Source organism: Rattus norvegicus, chromosome 5 (assembly GCF_021556685.1).
Source record: "Rattus norvegicus strain SHRSP/BbbUtx chromosome 5, alternate assembly SHRSP_T2T, whole genome shotgun sequence".
NCBI classification, from domain to species: domain Eukaryota; kingdom Metazoa; phylum Chordata; class Mammalia; order Rodentia; family Muridae; genus Rattus; species Rattus norvegicus.
The window spans coordinates 127,180,215-127,199,816 of NC_141538.1; the positions used below are offsets into that span (position 1 = coordinate 127,180,215).

The following is a 19,602-nucleotide window of genomic DNA, read 5'->3' on the forward strand; positions in this document are numbered from 1 at the left end:
AAAATATAATTGTTTATTATTGCTTATATGATTGTCTAATAAGCAAATACGAAAGAATCTATAGAGGGCTTCAGCAAGTTCCTTACATACAAGTTAAAGAAACACGAATTGAATTTTAAAAATAACTCAGCGATTATAAATTGGTTAAATAATGGGGACTAAATTACCTTTAACCCTTCCCACCTTGGTGGGTGGTTATGAAGGTCAGATTGGAAGAGTCTGGGCTAACATCTCCTAAACATCAGGGTTTACAAGGACAGAAAGGAAGAGTCTTGGTGTTCTACAGAGACTGTCAGAGGCGAGGACAGAAGAACAGAGACTCTTAGCAAGGCTTGTATCACTGTGACAAATACTTGTGTATATTTAAAGGGAAGAAGGGTTAATTTGGCTTATGGTTTTGCAGGTTTGAGTTTGAGTCCATGGTTGTTGTCTCTGTTCTCTGTGGGATAGAGTGAGACAGAAGATCACAGGAACACGTGGTGAAGGTCACGAAGCAGTCCTCCTCTGGATATTCAGGAAGCAGAGAAAGGGCAGGAGCAAAGACCCATCCTTTGCCAAGGACGAGCCTCAGCTTGGAGAGAGGTTCCTGAAGAGGGGGTGTTTGGGAACACCAAAAGAACAACTCAAAATCAATTGTGAATACAAGCTAACAGCCCTGTATTCTGCTCTTGTTGGTTCTCCAGACAGCTGTGTAAATAGCTCAGCTCTTGTGATCTAAACCCCAGTCTTTTGTTAATATATCAATTTAATCATTACCCAAGGTCCCCTTTTGATTATCCCATGAATCAACATTTTATAATCTTACTCCCTTGATTCTTAGAGTGCGCAAGTACATTTTTTTAACATAGCAATGAACTCAGAGATCTGATTGCCTTGTAAGCACAAACAATAAGTTTAACTCGGTAGGATCCCGTCCTGAGATTACTACTCCCCACCATGCCTCGACATAAATTCACTCTGTCCTGGGGCTAATCTTGAACTCAGAAATTTGCCTGCCTTTGTATCTTTCTGACAAGCTGGCTCATTAGTACAGATACCTTTGTTATTTTAGGTCCATGAAACCCCTAATATAATTCATATTGCATCCTTATTTTCTTAAATAAACCTGGAGAAGCAAGCTGTTTAATTTTAGCATTCTATACAGGCATAAATAATAAATAATGAAACATACATGTGAAAAACTTAAGATTCAATCTGTAATGTAATATCTCTATATTATTCCAATGTCAATTAAAAGAAACCCACCAACCACCACAAAAATGGGCCAACTAAGATTGTAAGAGAACCAAAACCACTTCATATATCCATCTCTGAAGATCAGTGCCTCCAGGCGTCCTCTGTGGACTTATGTGTAGCACCTGTTTCCTCGAATGAACACGTCTCCAGACTCATTCTTCAGCTATCCATTTACATCCTCCTCTGTCTATTTCAGTGCTATTTGCATAGTTGAGAAATTATACATTCTTGAACTCATTTTCAGAGTTCTTTCCCACAGCCTTAAGGGTTGTCCTGAAGGTCACAGTTTACCATTTTTGCTAAGGAACACATTCTCGCCTCCCAGACTTGTGCTGTTTCTAATTATTGCAGAGTCATTAACCTTAACAGGGAGATAATTCCCCGAAGGAGGAACATGAAAATATGTACATTATTATACAAATAAGCTTTATGCCTAGCAACCATCAACACTCATGGAAGCCCACACCCTGCTGGCTGTGCTGAGGAGGGACTATGTCACACTGTCCCTTCCACAGCAGCCATGCAGGACTTCACAATCCTTCAGAGGATTCCTCCAGTAACCTATTTCCACAGCCAGGACTCGCCTGCTACCCTCTCCATCATTCTCAACAATGTCATCCTTGGCTGAATCCAGTATCCATGGAGGAATTCAGCCATGAAATCAGAGCCTGTGCAATCCACTCATGTGATGACTCTTTCCTGATTAGGAGGCAAGCTAAACATAGGGATTAGGCCAACCCTTCCTGGGAACTTCAAGAAGAGGTACCTCAGGTGGCTACTGTCCTGGAGGCCACAAGTGACCGAGAGGACAGTGTTTCTTGGTACTGAGGTTATGAGCCAGGTCTGCAGGAGACTAAGTCACCTTGGGAGGCCTTGACCAGCTCTCCTTGGCAGCCCAACCTGGAAGCCACAGGAGTCAGCAATTTCCTCACCAGGAGCGGCCAGCCTAATGCCAAAGTGCTGACAGGTCCCAGGAATAGATGAGAAGGAGACTTGTTCTACTAAAGAAAGCTGAAGTCACTGTTCTGAACTCATGAATACAGACCCCAGCCCTCGGAGACCACACATTGTCCAAGAGACCTAAGAAAAGCCATTCACATGCCAAGCTTAAGAAGGGTACATTCTCAGGAGACTCCCAGACTATGGGCCTCTGAGGGTGGTTGTGCCTCATAGACATCTTTGTCTCCTGACAGAGGTCAGGTGGCAGTCAGGGAACGTGAACATCTAAGGGGAGGAGTGTACACTGAGTTTGGGAAACTCTGACAAAAACAAAATTCAAGCACTGTTTCTGGTTGTCCTTACTCCCCCTCTGAAGCTCTGACAGGATGGATGACCTGCTGAAGGTCACACAGCTGTCTACAGGGCTGTGCCAGCTGCCGCTGGTGGCTGACTGCCAGCAGGATTCCTGAATGAGGACCTTTATTTGGTCTTGAAATCCTAACCTGCCCCTCTCCAGCAGAAAGAGGAAGGATAGTCGCAGATGTGGCAAGAAGCTAGAGTATGAGATAACATAACCCTTAGTACCAGCCGGGTGACTCGTGATGACTGTTACCCTTCCTTCTATCTGCTCAGCAACATGCTTGTGTGCCTGCTGAAGGGATGGGAACAAAAATCCAGACGTGTTAGGAATGTAGTTCAGTGGCAGTGCGTTTCTCCATCCCCTCATGAATGAAACCCTGCGTCTCATCTCTGCATCTAAACCCACAAACAGAAAATCAGTGAGCGCCACCTCGTGGTGAGATCTGCCATCAGGGAAAGCAGAAGGCTTCAGTGGCCACCCCACAAGCTATGTTCCAGGACCAGGGCACAGGCTGCCCGATTTACTTAACCAACCACCCTGCAGCCCAGAGCCCTCAGGGATGGTCATCAGTGGCCCAGGGTAACAGCGTCAGAGGTGATCAGGAGCAAAAGGTCTAGGGGCCCACTTGGTACCCCTTGCTACTGCCTGCCTCTCAGGGCCTAGAACAGCATGCCCAATCAGAATGGCAAGGAGTAGATGGTAATCGTGAAATCTGTGAGAGAAAAGCCACGATTTTGAGCCAAATTTAAAGCAAGCTTTAAGTAAATACTGGTCAGAAAGATGGATTCTGGCGAGGTCTATCCATGGATTCCCAGGTGATAGACATGAGTCATATTTTGCAGAAGGTTAAAAAGGCAAAACCCATAATTCACTGCAATTCCCTCTAGGTCTGGTCAAGGGCAAATATACACCCTGGCATAGTGGGGACACTATGTACCTCCTGCCTACCTGTGCTCAATTACATCTGGTCTAGTTGATTCAAGCAAACTAGTTTAGGGAAGTGACAGCGTGTGGCTATTGCCCCAGAACTACAGCTTCCAGGAAATTGTCCTTGGGACAAGTGGGGCTTACAGGTTAACTTTGGCTCTTACATGGACAGCACTTCCTGTTCCACAGGTGAAAGTGGAGCTCAGGGACATGGGGGCAGGATCTTCTCTGCCACCTCTGAGGAACCTTTGTCTACCCCTGCACTCTAAGTCTCTGCCTGCCCTCCCATCACTCAGACCTGAGTAGCTCTGACAGGATTCACTGCTCCTAAGCATGCTGGGAGCGCTGCTCTCTGTCCTGCTCTGATCCTCCTTGAGCATCTCCAGGAAAGACAAGGTCCACTGGAGTAAAGACCAGCTAGTTTCACCATTCACAGCCCTGGAAAAACGTCACTACTTGATCTTGTCCAGGTGTCCCTGATCTAGGCTGAGATTCTTGCTAATATGTTTGCCTTTGGGCTCCACCACCTTGGCCCAGGACACATAAATGTGAACATCTACCTTCCTCAGATCCCTGTCTGGGGGTCAGAATGCTTCAGCTGCCCCACCCCTTACCCAGGAAACACCCATGTCACCAGACCCTAGTCTAGTACTTCTCACCCCATACACACACCACCCCCTAACCCAACCTGTCTCTCTCTGGTCAGGCACCTCTGAATTCCTACACCCCCACTTCAACTCCCTGCCCACCCATCCCCCACTCCTCACCCCCACCCCACCCTGCAGCAACTTAGGTCACTTCAGGCTCAGCCCCCCACCCCTCTGTGTCATCTTCTTAAGCCACTGCCCAGACTCAGGGTCCCTCCATATGTCCTACTGTCTAACCCTAGTCCCTGGCCTAGTTGCCAACCAGCACTTTTCAAACTGGGAGAGTGTCCTTTGTCTACCTGGGTCCCACTGAAGCTTGCTTAGAGGTGAGCATGCAGATGGTTGAGGGTGGAAGGAAGCAGGGAGGGGAGACAGATGCCAACTCCAGGGCTGGACAACCAGAGCCAAGGCAGCTAAGGAAGTGCTGCTCTGTGCGTGCGTGCGTGCGTGCATGCGTGCGTGCGTGCGTGCGTGCGTGCATATGTGTTGTGTGTGTCTATTTCTCGGCATCCTCTGTGGCACCCTACTCAGGCAACTACACTGCCTAGCTTGTCAGAACTGGGAGTCTAACTGGAGTACTCTGTCAGCCTCCGCCCTCTGGCGGGTAGGGAGAGCAACCCAGCACTTCACTTCCGCTTGTTGACTGTGCTGCCCCCTGGTGGCCTCGCAGTGACAGCTTTTACTTTTCATCCATGGGCTCGAGGTTTTGAAACATTTGGACTCAAACCAACCTTAGTGGACTGAATCCTAGTAATCTTCCCATTGTATTTATAAAACACATAGCCAAGAAATAAGCAGCAAGGGCCACTGGTATACAACCACTGAGCTACAGTTGCCATCGGAGTCTCAATTCCTGCTGCATCCAGAGGCTGATGACTCCCTCCTGTGGGCAGGTGAATGATTTACATTAGTTTCGAAATACCCAGTCCCACTCTTGCCCACGCAGGGCAGCTGGTTAAGTACAGTTCAAGCTGTCCCTACTTTGTGCTCCAGCACTATGCTCTGACGGGATCCACAGTGTGTAAAACAGAAATTAAAGGGAGGCTGGGTTGCTCTCCCTACGCACCAGAGGGCGGAGGCTGACAGAGAACGCCAGTTAGACTCCCGGCTCTCCTGACAAGCTAGGCAGTGTAGTTGCCTGAATAGGGTGCCACAGAGGATGCTGAGAAACAGACACACACAACACACACGCACGCACGTACATACATATGCACGCACAGCACAGCACTTCCTTACCTCATGCAGCAGACAGGTTCCGGCCTGAGACAGACCTTACTCAAACAGTCCTGAAAACCAACTGTGGTGGTATGCTCCTGTAATTCCCACACCTGAGAGGTGGAGACCAGGAGATCAGAAGTTCAAGGTCGTCTTAGCTAAAATCCCCCAAATCCTATAATTATACCATTTAAAATGGAGCGGAATCCAAAGCAATTGACAGGAAAATGGATTCCAAAGAGACGGAACTTTAGGAAAGGACTCCCACGACAGTGACTTCTGAGCTGAGTTCTGGGGAGTAAAGTCACTGTGACAGTGTATACAAAGGCCCTGGGGTGAGAATGAATCTGATTCATCAGAAGTATTGAAAAGTCCCAGTGGCTAGAGTCTTGGAGGAGGGCAGGAAAGAGCAAGCCAAGTCTGGACAAGTTGGTGAGAAGCTGGGGCACCATCGAGGGGCTCATGGGGCAAATACATCTGACAGCAATGAGGAACCAGGAAGATGCAGTCGCACCAGTTTGACACAGGAACCTTTGTTTTAAAAAGAATTCCCAGTGCTACCTGGAGAATGAGTCAGAATAGATACAAGTGACTTCAAAAAGGTGACTATGGGGGGCTTGTAACCCCATAAGAACAACAAACCAACCAGAGCTCCCAGGGACTAAAGCACTACCCAAAGACTATACATGGATAGACCCATGGCTCCAGCTGCATATGTAGCAGAGGATGGCCTTGTTGGGCACTAATGAAAGCCTTGGTCTTGCCAAGGTTGGACCCCCAGTGTAGGAGAATATTGGGTGGGGGAAGGAAGAGGAAGTGGATGGGGAAGGAAACACCCTTATAGAAGAAGGGGATGGGATAGGGGGCTTATAATTTGGAAACCAGGAAAGGGAATAACATTTAAAATGTAAATTAAAAAACAATAAAAAATAAATAAAAACTAAGAAAGAAAAAAGGTGACCATGGGACCCAGCAAGATGATGAGGAGGTGGCTAGAAAAAAGTCACTCACATTGTATACACTCAGGAAGCAAGGTACCTAGAGAAAGCAAGAGGACATGAAGGTGACATTAGCCTAGATGTTCATCTGATTCAGGTCATGGACAATGCTCACTGCCTGAGATGGACCTCTTATGTTTGGTGGATACTAGGGTCTAGCTCAAACCTCTGTGAACCTCTATTTGATAAACTGCCACAAAAGGAGTCTGTCAGGCCATGCTGGACAGGTTTGGCATCTGTTTTCCATTCCTACAATCATGGGAAGTAGCAGGAAGGAGGTTCATTGACTCAGGCTGTTTCCTGTGGCAGAAGGCGTTCACAGCCCAGGGGTATTTCACATGGGGACAACTGAGAAAGTGTGCAGAGGTTAGGTCTGCAGCAGCAAGAAGCAAGGCCTGAGAGCTCAATTCTGCTAGGACTAAAGGGACCAGGAAGCTGCCTCTATTTCAATTCCTCATAGAAGAGGTAAGCAGACAGACTTTAATCTAGGCCTCTGAGAAACAGGAAGACAACCCAGTTGGACTCCTGGCCCACAAGCCTGGGAGGTAACAAATTTAACCTCTTAGAAATGTCTAGAAAGGTGGGCTGTGAACAGGGTATTCAGGCGGAAGTGCTTGGGAGAGAGAAAGTAACTGCTTGTGATCTTTCAAGGGCCTCAAGGCAGGAAAATATAGCAGTCCCCTGCGGTAGCTATTTTGATTTCCAGAAGTTGACCTTGATCCAAAAATACTGCAGGGAAAATACTCTAGGAATTGTCGGCATCTTAAAGTCTTTCCCTGAAGTGTGTTGTTATAAGTTTTCTCTCTCATTTGTTACTGTTTTTAATCTCTCACTATGCCTGATTCCTAAATTAAGCCTCATCATAGGTATATATTTGGAGCAAAGAGCTTTATACATATGTATGTATGTGTGTATGTGTATATGTGTGTGTATGTGTGTGTCTGTGTGTGTATGTGTGTGTATATGTCTGTATGTGTGTGTGCATGTGTGTGTGTGTGTGTGTTGTGTGTGCACGCACGCGCTAGCATTTCCTCTAGGAATGGTTCAGGTATAAAAGGACCCTTCATCTTCTCCCCTCCTCTCCTCTCCTCCTCCTTCTCTTCCTCCTCCTCCTCTTCCTCCTCCTTCCTCTCTCTCTCTCTCTCTCTCTCTCTCTCTCTCCCTATTCCCAACCAGCCTCTTCCTCCTCTCCTCTCGTTCTGTCCTTCTCTGTCCCCTTTCTTTCTCTGCCTCTACTCTCTTCACCAGATCCCCCTTTCTTTCTCCTCTCGTTCTGTCCTTCTCTGTCCCCTTTCTTTCTCTGCCTCTACTCTCTTCACCAGATCCCCCTTCCTATGTCCCAAATAAACTTCATTTTATGATAGATCTGATACCTAGGGGGGTGGGAGGGCCTCAGCATGGGCCTGCTAAGGCACCCTCTCCAGCCGCATGATGTCGTCACGTTCACATTCACACACACACACACACACACACACACACACACACACACACACACACACAAATGGAGCACAGCATTCTCTTAGACTATATCTGCATGGACCAGGCAGCCCTATAGTTTCAGTGGTTCTTAACTTTCCTAATGCTGCAACCTTTTAACACAGATCCTCATGTCGTGGTCACCCCAACCATAAAATTATTTTCATTGCTGTGATTTTGCTACTGTTGTGAATCTTTGTAATATAAATATCTTATGTACAGGATATCTGACATGGGACCCCTGTGGGGATCGCAACCCCCAGGTTGAGAACCACTGCCATGGAGACTTTCAGGATGTTCCTAGGATCTGCTGAATCACTAACGCCAGTGTGAGTCCATCAAGGGGATGGCTCCAGCTGAGAGTCTATGGGGTTGTCTGCACAAAAACACAGCATTTACCTCAAAGGAGATTAGAGATAATTTATTATAGCGCCAACTATGAGTGACAAAAGCCAGAGAACATAGATTTAAGCCACTCCAAATTCCATGTTCCAAGATGGTGACAGTCTGATGAAGTTTTTATAGTGACAAAGAAAGGCATAAGTCGGGGTATTGCTCTTTAAATGCATTGCAACAGTCCCCAATGCCTGACGTGCCTGGCTTCAGTTTCCTGAAGTTGACCTTGGCCCAAAACTACAGCAGAGAAAACCCCAGAAGCAAACAGTAAGTTTTATTTCTTTTTTTCGGAGCTGGGGACCGAACCCAGGGCCTTGTGCTTCCTAGGTAAGCGCTCTACCACTGAGCTAAATCCCCAGCCCCTAAACAGTAAGTTTTAAATAACTTTCTTTACAGTATTTGTCATCAACACAGAATGTACAGCGCCATCTTGAAATGAGGGAGATCCTTTACTCTAAAGTTATGTTGAGTGACCACGGTTTACGTTATTCCAAATTCCATGTTCTAACGAGGAAGCAGGTTCATGAAGTTTTTATAGTTTTACAGAACTGGGAAAGTCATAAATCAAGGCAAGTTCAAAGTACACTGGTCCACCTGGAAGGCAGATGCAAGAGTGTCTCTGTGTTCAAGGCCTGTATGGTTCCCAGAATGCATTCCAGGACAGCCACAGCTACATAGATAAACCTTGTCTTGCAAAACTGAAAGCAAACAAATTAGTTAATTGAATGTGATGCATTGGTGACTACATCAGAGCATTAGTCACAGTGAGAGAGGGGAAACTTTGCTGGAGGCCTAAGATGCTATCTGATGATATTCTTAGCTTTCAGATTGGCAGAAGCTAGTGGTCTCTTAATATATTCCAAAAGGTTTTTGTCTATTAGTCACAGGATGTTATTTCTAACATAGAGGTGGGCAAGGAGTGACTGTGCCCAAGGGCCAGAACTAGCCCACCGTAAGCTAACTAACCTGGGAACCTGCAGTATTCCAACCTCCCTAGGACCTGAGCTCTAACCAGTTAGTCCTCCTCTACAAACACGGCTTCTCTTCAGGAGTGTTCATTCCCATTGATATAAATTTTTCTATTTTATTATTTGTTGTTTTTAATCTCTCACGGGACATTAAATAAGGAGAGGGTTGCAGGAAGGCCGGAAAACCTCCGCTGAAGGCCTCGTATGGGATCTGAGGCCATTTGTAGCCTTTTACTTGGTGGAAATTAGAATCTGATAAGTTGGATACATTTCAAAAAGTCTTAGCTGTCAGTCACAGCATGTTGGGTCAGGCAGAGGTGGGGCCAAAGATAGCTCAAGATGATCATAATTAGGTTCTGGACCTGCAGCATTCAATCTCTTTGCAATTGAAGTTCTCATCAATTAATCAGCTTCCAGAAGGTTCAGTGGTCTCCAAGGGTGTATTCCCTCTAACAAGGCTACACTCTATCTAAAACGCAGAAAGTGGATATAATGTCATCTTAAATAGCTAACAGTTAGAAATAGAGGTAAAAGTCTTGTTTACCTCTGTAGTGAGCATGTTAATAATTTAACAAGGATTTTACCTAGGCTGTTTTTAAATAAACAAAGATTTGTTTTTGTGTAAGTGTTTTGCCTGGGGGCAAAGACCAGAGGAGGGAATTAAATTCCCTGAGACTAGAGTTGGCGATGGTCGTGATCTTGCCCTGTGGGTGCTGGGAATCGAACCTACAACCTCTGGAAGAACAGTCAGTGTTCTTAACCACTGAGTCATCTCTCCAGCCCCCTTATCTTTCACTTTTTAAAAACTAAATCCATATATCGGGGCAGGGGATTTAGCTCAGTGGTAGAGCGCTTACCTAGTAAGCGCAAGGCCCTGGGTTCGGTCCCCAGCTCCGAAAAAAAGAACCAAAAGAAAAAAAAAAAAAAAACTAAATCCGTATATCAATAATTGTCCCTGATATATTATTTTGAGGTAATGTAACACAATATTGCCTGTAAACCCTAAGACTGTCTGTGAACCTTAAGATATTTTATAAATTTTTTTCTTGTTTTTTGTTCTTGTTAATTTTGTTTTGGTTTTGGTTTGGGTCTTTTTAGTCAGGGTTTCTCTACATACCCCTGATTGTCCTGGAATTCACTCTATAGACCAGGCTGGCCTCAAACTCAGAGAGATCCACCTGCCTTTGCCTCCCCAATACTGGAATTAAAACCAAGCATCATGACATCCAGCTCTTTGTAAGTCTTGAAACAGAATTTTTAAATCTTTTTTTTGAGAGGCCACTGTGATTTAAAAAAAATTCCTAAAATTTTTTTTTTGCTTCTTTTTTTTTCGGAGCTGGGGACCGAACCCAGGGCTAAAATTTTTTTATACACACACACACACACACACACACACACACACACACACACACAGCACATATACACACACATATCCATATAATACATACATACATATATACAGCTCATACATATAGACATATATCCAGTACATACAGCATATACATTCATAGATACACACAATACATACATACATACATAACATACATACATACATACATACATACATACATAAAGCACATACCTAAAAGCATAGACATAAGTCATCCTCTTAATCTTTGGAAGGAAGTTTAGCATCTCGAAGGACAGTCATCCGGTCGGAGAACATCCCTGGAGCAGGAGCGATCATCTCTTAAATTTTAATTTATATTCATGTTGAGATCATGTAGAGATCATGTTGTTGGAACAGGATTGAGACAAGAATTAAAGAGATATCTTGATTAGAAATATGTAATTACGTATATATTGTCCCTCGAAAAGTTTTTCTTTTCAGTTTAAAATTTAAAGCTCATCTTAATTCCCCCAAAGAAAAATCTAGGGTGTTCGTTTTACCAAAATGGTCACATTAACTAAACGTCTCCTCGTCCTTTGCCAGTGTTTTGTCCCTTCAGTCAGAATGTTGGACGTGTGGCAGAGCTTCCTTAGCCCATTGGGACAGTCGCATGGGACTTTTCCCACTAAATGTTTACTTTTCCTGTGAGCCAAAAAGAAGCGGGGCCAAGTTAACAACTGTCATTTGCACGCGACCTTACAAGTCAACTGGGTACCTAGTGAACAATACACAAGCACACGTATACAGTGACACATGCATTCGCAGTGCACGTAGATCCTGAGAAGACAAGATGCTACACGTTCCTGATTGTTGAGATGATACCTCCTGCAGTCCTCACCATAAAAAGGGAACTTAAGATAAGGATCATTAGCGGACATGCACACCCATTACTTTACATGTAGTCCAGCGTTAATAGAAACCTTGCACTTAAGACTTTTGTCAATATATTAAGAATATTTTGGGCTCCCTGTTCCAGAGACAGCAGCATCTTCTCATGCAGGGCCAGCCTTGTTCAGTAGACAGGATGGTGAAGATCGGTGTGAATGGATTTGCCATATTGGGTGACTGGTTTCTAGGGCTGCCCTCTCTGCATCTGGCAAAGTGGAGATGGTTGCCATCAACAACTCCTTTGTTGACCTCAACTACATGGTCTACATGTTCCAGTATGGCTCTACCCATGGCAAGTTCAACGGCACCATCAAGGCTGAGAATGGAAGCTTATCACCAACGGGAAGCCCATCACCATCTTCCAGGAGCGAGATCCCGCTAACATCAAATGGGGTGACGCTGGTGCTGAGTATGTCATGGAGTCTACTGGCGTCTTCACCACCATGGAAAAGGCTGGGGCTCACTTGAAGGGTGGGGCCAAAAGGGTCATCATCTCTGTCCCTTCAGCCAATGTCCCCATGTTTGTGATGGGTGTGAACCATGAGAAATATGACAACTCACTCAAGAAGCCAACAATGCATCCTGCACCACCAACTGCTTAACTTTGGCATCATGGAAGGGCTCTTGACCACAGTCCATGCCATCACTGCCACTCAGCAGACTGTGGATGCCCCTTCTGGAAAGCTGTGGATGGCCCCTCTGGAAAGCTGTGGATGGCCCCTTCTGGAAAGCTGTGGATGGCCCCTTCTGGAAAGCTGTGGATGGCCCCTCTGGAAAGCTGTGGATGGCCCCTCTGGAAAGCTGTGGCATGATGGCTGTGGGGTAACCCAGAACATCACCCCTGCATCCACTGGTGCTGCCAACGCTATGGGCAAGGTCATCCCAGAGCTGAACCAGAAGCTCACTGGCATGGCCTTCAGTGTTCTTACCTCCAATGTATCCGTTGTGGATCTGACATGCTGTCTGGAGAAACCTGCCAAGTATGATGACATCAAGAAGGTGGTGAAGCAGGCATCTGAGGGCCCACTAAAGGGCATCCTGGGCTACACTGAGGACCAAGATGTCTCCTGCGACTTCAACAACAACTCCCACTCTTCCACCTTTGATGCTGGGCCTGGCATTGCTCTCAATGACAACTTTGTAAAGCTCATTTCCTTTATGACAACAACAAGGTGTGGTCCTCATGGCCTACATGGGCTCCAAGGAGTAAGAAACCCTGGACCACTCACCCCAGCAAGGACACTGAGAGTAAGAGAGAGGCCTGCAGTTGCTGAGGAGTCCCTGACCCAGCTTGGCCCCCAACACTGAGCATTTCCCTCACAGTTCCCACCCCAGACCCCCATAGTAACAGTAGAGGCTTAGGGAGCCCTCCCTACTCTCTTAATACCATCAATAAAGTTCGCTGCACCCACCTCAAAAAAAAAAAGAATATTTTGAGGGACTAGAGAGGTAGCTCAGTGGTTAAGAAGAACTTTGGCTATTTTTCTCTTTAGGGCCTAGAGGCCCTTGGATCAGAAATGCTTCTGTCAAGTGTAAAGTTTAAAGAAAATAGGAATTTGCATATATATGTATACATATACACACACATATATATGTATGTGTGTATGAGTGTATGTAGTATATGTGTATGTGTGTGCATGTATGTGTGTATGAGTGTATGTATATGTGTATGTGTGTGCATGTGAGTATGTGTGTATGAGTATGTGTGTATGAGTGTGTATGTGAATGAGTATGTATATGTATGTGAGTGTTATTTTTTAAAGTGAAATGTTTCTTTTTTTTAAAAAGATTTATTTATTTATTTTATGTATGTGAGCACACTGTAGCTGTCTTCAGACACACCAAGAGAGGTCATCCGATCCCATTACAGATGGTTGTGAGCCACCATGTGGTTGCTGGGAATTGAACCAGGACCTCTGGAAGAGCAATCAATGCTCTTAACCATTGAGCGTGTGTTATTTTTAACCTCTCACAAACGTAGAACACACAGTTTAAATTAATCTTTTTAGACCTTCAAAACTCCACCAGAACAGGAAGCTGGCTGACAGTGCGGCTTTACAGAAGGCAGAGGACACTGGCAGGACAGCGAAGAAGCAGCAGCGAGTGCCCTTCAAAGCAGTCAAGAGATAAGGGACAATAGTTGCAGTTATTCCCACATGCCTCTCTGGATCTCGAATGTCCTGCTTTGGGGAAGCAGCTCTCCCCTGCCTCTCAGCCACTCTCTCCCACATCTGTTTCCTCCTGTCAGACTCTTGGCCAGAGTTGTTCCATGGGGATGGAACAAACAGGGTCACCCTGTTACTTAACCTATAATCAGTCACTAATGATTGACCACAGGGTTGGCGATAGTCCCACCCTCGCCTTCAGCTCTCTACAGCTGGCCAATATCCTTGACAGTGGCAAGAGCAGTTGCTGGCTTCAAGATGACCTCCTAAAAGCATTGGTGTTTCTGACCACAGCCCAACCCACCCGCCCTGCCCCTATTCCACCGGCAGCATTCCCATCCTGCCCAGAGTTCTCCTGGCCCCTCTGTAATCCGTCCTCTGTCTCAGGCTGAATCACAAAAGATAGCCTCTTCCTGGGATCCCCGCAGAAGCCCCAGTCTGATGGCCACAGTATCGCTCCTCACACACGTTAGAATGACCGTGCATTATATGCCACTGTCGAGGGATGGGACAAAGTCTGACTAGTTTTACCACCAATTCCTCGAACAGTCGCTGGCTCACAGGAGGTATATAGAGGGGTAAATAGGAGGAAGAGGAAGCAGGGGGAGGGGATGGAAAGAGATGGGAACAAAAGAAGGGAAGAAGTTTCGAGTGCAAACCTGGCCTTGGAGGCCTTTGAGACCTACCGACCCCCAGAGCACAGGAGACTAAGTAGGTACTCATGCCGTGAGCCTAGGAGACCTGGGGGCCTCACATGCCTGCCACATCTGGTCACTAGCCCTCCTATTACAACATTTTAGTCTGATCCTCCTTGTCTTCATGCTCAGTGTTAACATCCTCTGGGACCCCGGTTGCTTTCTGTCGTGAGAGCAAATGCATCATTTGTGTCATGAGAGTCATACGTCTATTTTTGTGCCCATCTCTCTTTTTACAATTTAAAAAAAAAAGTGTTTTCATTTATGCATATGTGCCTGTGCCTGCATGAGTTTTATACCCATGGAGGCCAGGCGGAGGTGTTGGATTCCCTGGAACTGGAGTGACAGGCAGCTGTGAGCCTCATGTGGGTGTGGGAACTGAACCCTGATCCTCTGCAAAAGCAGTGAGTGCTTGTAGCTACTGAGCCACCTCCCCAGCCCCACCCACACCCTGTCTTTCTGTGGTTTGACCCCACCCACGTGAGTGTAAGTTCCTAACTAAAGGAGGGTTTTGATGCTATGCTCCAGTCTGCCCACACCTAGAGCCGTGCTGCCAGGCCATGCGTACGACTTAGCAAAAGGTGGACTCTTCATTCCAGACCCTCCCACTCGTCCCTCAGGCGGGAAGCTTTTCCCTAGAGTCATTTTCTAGCTTAGGTTGCTTCTATGACTTGTGCCCATGTCACTGCTGGATCATAAGCCTAGCTTAGCACAGGTTCCCTACAGGGAAGATCTGAGGCAAAGCTTTCTTGAGGCATATGTCAAGGAAGGGCTTAGGACAGGGAAGCAAGGAGTCAACACAGGGGATAAAGAGCCCCGAGGAGAACTCGGCCATGATTCCCACTCAGCTATACTCTGAGGCCCTTACCTCCACTAGGGTGCTCTAAGGTGGAGTGAATGAACCCGGAGGTTGAAGGCGTGGTCTCCAGCTTGGCACTATTGGAAGATGAAATGTAAAGAAGTCTCTCAGTTCACGACAGGGAGAAGAGCACATTCTCCAACAACCCAGGGTCCCCTTCTCTCTTGTTCTCAGCCACCAACTGATCGGACTGCTCTCCCACACGTTCCTGCCATGAATGTCATCAAAGATACACAGCAATGGGGCTCATCCATCACCGACTTTTGAAAACTCCAAAACCACAAACCAAGCTTCACTGTCTACAAGTTGATACTTGTCAGGTGTTCCTCATGGTCACGGGAAGCCGGCTGACCAGATGATGTTTGCAGATAAGGCCTTGGGGGAGGTGTCAGAGGCGACCCTGGTGGGGTATGTGTCCTTACACAAAGGTACCTCTCCTGGGCGTTAAGCTCTCCACACTAGGGCTGTGTTTCTTGGCCACACAGGGCAGATGAGCCTCAGAAGGGTTGATCCAGGCCAGCCATCAGACAGATCCTGCACAGTGTACCCTCACCAGCCATCATGCATGGCTTCTCAGCCAGTAATGACTGCTGCTACACTGTCAGGTGGAATTGTTGCTCTTGTCAAGAAGCAAGGCCAGTGGACTGGACAGATGCAAGTGGTGTCTCAATGGACTGAGAACCTATTGTTCTCAACCTGTGGGTCTTGACCCCTGGGGGCCCAATGACCTTTACACAGGGATGGTATATCAGAATCCTACATATCGGATGTTTCCATTCTGATTCACAGCAGTAGCAAAATTACAGTTATGAAGTAGTAACAAAATAATTTTATGGTTGGGGGTCACCACAACACGAAGAACTGTATTAAAGACTCGAAGCATCAGGAAGGTTGAGAGCCACTGCTATAGAACGATGTCTACTCTGCAGTGATCCATTCCCTCATGCTGACTCAGTCCAGATGCCATGAATGTTTAGTAATGAGGGGGACACTTATCTCTTGGGACCTAAAATCTTGTGTTCCTGTCTAGACAGAGCCTCTGGAATATGTTTCCCTGAAGCCTGAGCCTAGGGAAGAAAGAACAAAACAAAACAAAACAAAACAAAAAACAAACCCTGGGTATTATTTCTAACTACAGCTAAGAACCTCAAAGATTGCCCTAGTCCTAGAGACACACCTATTCCTTCCCAGGGAGAAGCGGTCTGTCAGCCCCAAATAGATAACATTGCAGGGATGCTACAACCCCTGGGTTTCCCAGGAGATGCTTACAGGAGGCCAGACGACAGCTGCCTCCCTCACCTTCACAAGCAAAGAGAGCTCTTCCCTCATCCATCCCTGATACAGACAATGTAGGTGTGGATTTCTTAGCCTAGCTCCCCTTGTGCCCTCAGGGAGGAGAATGGAAAGCCAGTCGTGGGTCTTTGCCTTCTTTTCCGCTCTCCATCTCCTTGTATGTATATGGGTGTTTTGCCTGTATGCCTGTCTGTACACACAAGTGCCCATGACGGCCAGAAGAGGGCATCAGAGCCCTAGACCAGAGCTGCCACGTACAAGGTAGGAATCAAACCCAGGTCCCCTAGAAGAGCAGCCAGTGCTTTCAACGGGTGAGTCATTGACTATTCTATCTTACTTTGTGTGTGCTGTGAAGATAAGATGGATTACTTTGAGTGTGAAAATCTAGACATCCAAGCAGCTTCCCTATGCTGCAGAAACCACAAACACCCTCACCCCACCCACCCACCCTCATCCCCATCCCCGGAGCAGACTAGAGGCTCAGCAGGAAGTTGGTACTCTGCTTGGTTTCTCTAGTCTGGACGCATCCTAAGGCCAACCCATTAGCTATGCCTGTTGGGCTTCGCCTTTGAAAGAGTGACACAGATAAACCTTATTATCAGGCAGTGTTGCAGCCTGGGGCCAGGTCTTCCACAAAAGTCCAGGTGGTGATACCTGAGCATCCTCCTACCCCAAGCCACATCACAGGCAGCCTTCCTGGCTGCCTCAAGACATCCATGGGTCTGGAAACTTCCCTATACCCTTCTAGTAGATTCCTATCCTGAGGTGGGAGGGAGCAGGCACTGACAAGCCAAGCAGAATTTAGCCCGCTATTGAATGCTTTTGATTAAATCCCGAACCAACTCCTCTAAACAGCTTCCCCTCCTCCTCTCTGTTTTCCTCTCCCCCTTCTTCTCTCTACTCCACAAAGTGGAGATAAACAATCTTGATAACCTTGGGCATGTCCTTGCCTCTGGCCAGCAACATCGAGAATCACAAGTCTCCCTTGTCATTTGGCTATTCTCCTGATTCTCAAGTCAAACCGTTTATGTCCTCAGAATATCAGGAACTCAGCTGACCGAGAGGAACTGAAGGCCACAGGAGACTGAACAAAGCGCTAAAGAGTCCGTTACTCAAAGCCAGTCAGGATGTTAAGTCCCTCTCTACCTCACCCTGCCCACTCTACCTGCTGTGGTAGACTTAGGGGGCAAAGTGTCACAGATTTCCCGGTCATCTACCTGGTGCAGTGGCCCTCAACATCCCTTCTGCTGCGACCCTTTCATACAGTTCCTCTTGCTGTGCTGACCCCCAACCATAGAATTATTTTCATTGCTACTCTATAATTGTAAGTTTGCTACGGTTATGAGTCGTATTATAAAACCTGTTTTCCAATGGCCTTAGGTGACCCCTGTGGAAGGACCTCCAGGTTGAGAACTGCTTGCCTGCAAGTCCATCGTCCTTGATTTGCACTCACCTGCAACTCCGGAACCAAGATGGATGCCACTCCTCAGCACCATGTGTGCTGTGCTGGTGATGCGGATGCCGGGTCTCACCCTGCAGTGCTGGATGAGTGAGGAAGGAAAAAGGCTCCGTGAAGACTTCTCACCTAACAGAGGATGAGACAAAGAGAAGCAGCCAACCTGCTCCGGGCTGAACAGCAAGGCCAAAGTTGGGAGGGGTTTGTGTAGCTAATCATCACTAACAATTGTGCTAAAGTTTGGATGCCAGTCTAGCGGTATTGAGACATAGAATCTTCAAGAGGAATTCATGTCTTTGCCACCTTGACCTGCTCTTGGAAGAATGGGTGAGTTTCCAGAAACGCGTGGTCCAGTTCTTTGTCTCTCCCTGTTCAGCCCACAACTCTAGTGTGCTCCCTCCATGTGATTCCGCCAGATTTTTATTATTACATGAGGCCCAGGGACAACCATCAGATCTTGGAATCCCCTGCCTCTGGAACTATGAGTTAAGTAAACCTCTCTCTTCATAAATTACCCAGCCTAGGCATTCTATTACAGCCACAGAAAATGAACCAAGACAGGAATTGAGTCGGCGGCTTAAATCCAAGCGTGCCTGAGCCCAGAGTCCCAAGTGTTAGCAGGGGCCTGCCCTAAGGGAGCTAGCAGCTTACGTCACCCTCTACTGTACAACAGATGTGCATCAAAGGCCCCAATTACCCTAGATATCTCTCTCTCTCTCTCTCTCTCTCTCTCTCTCTCTCTCTCTCTCTCTCTCTCTCTCATTCTATCTGTCTGCCTCTGTCTTCCCCTATGTCCTCATTCCCAGACAGCCTTTTGCTCTTCCCCAATAAACCTTTCACACTAGGTCCATTGAATGGCGCAATTACTCACCCATACACATTGGCACAAACCCACCAAAGGTACACCCACCCCTTGCCACTTTATCCTAACACCATGGATCATCCATTTTTATGCCTTCCCTATAACTATTGGTATTCTGTCTAAGCTCTACCTCCACAGCTACCTGGCAACAGCCAGGTATGCTCTGCCCCACAGTTACCTGGCAACAGCCAGCTGTGCCTGACTATATAAGGGGCTGCTTGGTCCCCCTCGCTCTCTTGTCTTGCTCTTACTCCTCTTCTCTGCTCTCGTACCTTCTTCCCTGTCCCTTCTCTTCCCATCCTCCCTCCCCCTTCCCTCCACATGCTCAGGGCCGGCCTTTACTTCTCCCCTCTGCTACTCTTCTCTCATTAAACCTCTCCACGTGGAACCATGTTGACTTGGTGTGTTCTGTCTGGACATGAGCTGAGATTTAAACCTAACCATAACCATGACCACCATCAAAACAATCACCACCTTCACCAAATCACTCCATATTGGGACCTCTGTCATCACCCACACTGCCAACCACTAACAACCAACACCACCTTAAGAGTTGGCCACCAAGGGGTTGGGGATTTAGCTCAGTGGTAGAGCGCTTGCCTAGCAAGCGCAAGGCCCTGGGTTCGGTCCCCAGCTCCGAAAAAAAAGAAAAAAGAAAAAAAAGAGTTGGCCACCATTAGCTGTCATCATCAACTGTGGTTCCAGTACCACCTCTCTTGGAGTTTCTGGACTCTGCCAGGACACCATCTTGAAGAGGACAGGGTAAAGTCTAGAATGTGATGCCACTGCAACCAGGCCAGGAGGGGTGAGTGGGGTCTAGGATGAATGTGG

At 46.9% G+C, this 19,602-nt stretch overlaps 2 long non-coding RNA genes across 2 annotated transcripts in view; one reads left to right on the plus strand and one right to left on the minus strand.

Annotated features, from left to right (window-relative positions):
• On the minus strand, positions 1 to 12,538 carry LOC148005960 (uncharacterized). Its single transcript, XR_015621029.1, has 3 exons — positions 12,371 to 12,538; positions 10,746 to 10,852; positions 1 to 586 (listed from the first exon to the last, which is right to left on the minus strand). It is a non-coding gene; the product is annotated as an uncharacterized LOC148005960 (long non-coding RNA).
• LOC148005961 (uncharacterized) overlaps positions 6,652 to 19,602 on the plus strand; it is a 23,606-nt gene continuing 10,655 nt past the window's right edge. Inside the window, exons 1-2 of the long non-coding RNA XR_015621030.1 lie at positions 6,652 to 6,788; positions 17,834 to 18,236. This is a non-coding gene — a long non-coding RNA (uncharacterized LOC148005961). The remainder of the gene's footprint in view (positions 6,789 to 17,833; positions 18,237 to 19,602) is intronic.